The sequence below is a fragment of the Oryx dammah genome, unplaced genomic scaffold, assembly GCF_014754425.2.
Source record: "Oryx dammah isolate SB20612 unplaced genomic scaffold, SCBI_Odam_1.1 HiC_scaffold_17, whole genome shotgun sequence".
NCBI classification, from domain to species: Eukaryota; Metazoa; Chordata; class Mammalia; order Artiodactyla; family Bovidae; genus Oryx; species Oryx dammah.
Window position 1 is genome coordinate 78,421,145 of NW_024070201.1, and position 3,102 is coordinate 78,424,246.

At 44.8% G+C, this 3,102-nt stretch overlaps 1 pseudogene; it reads right to left on the minus strand.

Annotated features, from left to right (window-relative positions):
- Positions 1–416: 416 nt before the first annotated feature.
- LOC120876013 lies at positions 417–1,435 on the minus strand (annotated as a pseudogene).
- Positions 1,436–3,102: the final 1,667 nt, after the last annotated feature.

Here is a 3,102-nt window from a genome sequence, read left to right on the forward strand (position 1 = left end):
CATAGTTATTTTTAACTTTTTAATTAAAAACTAGCCATAGTCCATTTGACTCCTTTAACAAATTTCTCACCCCTGTATGTGCACACAGAAGATGCATGTGCTTCTATTGATGAGTTTTAGCCCTGTCATAAATACACTTGCACGGAATATGGTAGAGAAAATATGAACATATGAATATATCAAGGATAATTAATAAAATTGATGACAAATGAGATCTAAAAAAGTTCATCGTCTCCTCTGGCCATCCTCATGCAGATATTACTTATCTGGACATATTATTTTCTTTTTTCTGAGTGACAGGTTTTGGGAAGAAAGGTTATCTCAGTAATTTTAATGCAGTGTGAGCAGTAAACTATGATTTAATGCATGGAGATGATCTGACAGAAAAGAAGGAGGTTATTGTCAATTCTATACCTTTAAGAGATGAAACTTAGAGACCATTTTGCCTTCTCAGTAGCTTTCTTGAACGCACTCTTGACTTTGTCCCTCAGGCTGTAGACCACAGGACTCGGTGCCGGGATGGCCGCCGTAGAGAACATGGACGCCATTTTGTCCGCGTCGGTGGACTGACTGGAGCTGGGCTGGGAGTACATGAAGGTGACGGTCCCGTAGAAGATGGCGGCTGTGGTGAGGTGAGCCGCGCAGGCGGATAAAGCCTTCAGGGATCCCTCAGCCGAGTGCATCTTCAGGACGGTGACACATATGAACAGGCAGGAAATCAAGATAACTAGGAGGGCCGAAAAGGATACTGAGACTCGCCACAGCACCAAGAGCCAGCTCACTAATGTGTCTGTCAGAACAGGAGAGAGTCATGACTGTTGGGGCATCACAGAAAAAGTGATGGGTTAGTTTGGCCGCACGGAGAGAGAAACTGACTGTGTCCCTGACACGGATGGAGGCGTTCAGGAAACCATACACACAGGGGCCTATGGCAAGGCGTGCCACAGGCTTGCCGCCATTATGGTGGTGTAAGGCAGGGGTTTACACACTGCTGGGAAGCGGTCCTAGGCCATGGAAGCAAGAGTACATTTTCCACGGTGGCAGAGGCTGAAAGAAAGAACATCTGAGCAGCACACACGTTGCAGGAGATGACCTTGTCTCCCGCAAGGAATCCAGCCATGACTTTATGATTGACAGCTGTAGAGCAGCCGAAGCCCACCAGAGGCAGGTTACTGGGGGAAAAGCACACGAGGGAATCAACTGGATCGTTCCCAGGCTTCCGACCACGCTGGTGAGATAGACGAAGAGGGAACGTTATGAAGAGGGAGCCCTGCAGCTCTGCGGCGTTGTTTAGTTCCAGCAGGGTGAACTCAGTCACTTCTGTATTGTTTTCCAAGGATGCTGTTAACTGAATTGAACTTAATTCACTTTGCAATTCCACAGCCCTACCATTTATTACCTGGAAATCACTGAGCCTGACCCACAGATTCTTCATCTACAATATGAAAATACTAATGAGACAGAACTCAAGGTATATTGTAAGAATTAAACAAGATAAAATGTATAAGAAACTGAGTAAAATGCCAGATATTGAGCAGAGTCCCGTTATCTTAGGTTTACTATTAGAATTAAAGTGAAATGATTGCCTCCATGTTTGCTTGGGGCTTCCCTGATGGCTCAGCCAGTTAAAAATCTGCCTGCAATGCGGGAGACCTGGGTTTGATCCCTGGGTTGGGGAGATCCCCTGGAAGAGGGCATGGCAACCCACTCCAGTATTCCTGCCTGGAGAATTCCACGGACAGAGAAGCCTGGACGGCTACAGTCCATGGGGTCGCAAACAGCTGGACACAACTGAGTGACTCAGCACGCAGCACGTGTTTGTTTGAGAAACATGGATGGTGAAAAGCAAGGCTCAACTATAGAAGAGTTCTTTAGTCTTTTCATTCCAATCCCAAAGAAAGGCAATGCCAAAGAATGCTCAAACTACCACACACTTGCACTCATCTCACATGCTAGCAAAGTGATGCTCAAAATTCTCCAAGCCAGGCTTCAAAAGTATGTGAACTGAGAACTTCCAGACGTTCAAGCTGGATTTAGAAAAGGCAGAGGAACCAGAGATCAAATTGCCAACATCCACTGGATCATTGAAAAAGCAAGAGTGTTCCAGAAAAACATTTACTTCTGCTTTAGGGACTTCCCTGGTTGCTCAGATGGTAAAGCATCTGTCTACAATGCAGGAGACCCGGGTTCAATCCCTGGGTTGGGAAGATCCCCTGAGAAAGAAATGGCAATCTACTCCAGTACTATTGCCTGGAAAATCCCATGGACAGAGGAGCCTAGAAGGCTACAGTCCACAGGGTCGCAAAGAGTCGGACACGACTGAGTGACTTCACTTATTGACTATGCCAAAGCCTTTGACTGTGGATCACCACAAACTGTGGAAAATTCTTTAAGAGATGGGAATACCAGATCATCTGACCTGCCTCCTGAGAAATCTGTATGCAAATGAAGAAGCAACAGTTAGAACTGGACATGGAACAACAGACTGGTTTCAAATAGAAAAAGGAGTATGTCAAGGCTGTATATTGTCAATCTGCTTATTTAACTTCTATGCAGAGTATTCATGTGAAATGCCAGGCTGGATGAAGCACAAGTTGGAATCAAGATTGCCAGGAGAAATATCAACAACCTCAGATATGCAGATGACACCACCCTTATGGCAGAAAGTGAAGAAGAACTAAAGAGCCTCTTGATGAAAGTGAAAGAGGAGAGTGAAAAAGCTGGCTTAACACTCAACATTCAAAAAATGAAGATCATGGCATCCAGTCCCATCACTTCATGGGCAATAGATGGGGAAGCAGTGGAAACAGAGACTTTATTTTCTTGGGCTCCAAAATCAGTGCAGATGGTGATTGCAGCCATGAAACTAAGACACTTGCTCCTTGGAAGAAAAGCTATGACCAACCTAGACAACACATTAAAAAGGAGAGACATTACTTTTCCAACAGATGTCCATCTAGTCAAATCTATGGCTTTTCCAGTAGTCATGTATGGATATGAGAGTTGGACCATAAAGAGAGCTGAGTGCTGAAAAATGGTTGTTTTTGAACTGTGGTGCTGGAAGAAGACTCTTGAGAGTCCCTTGAACTGCAAGGATATCCA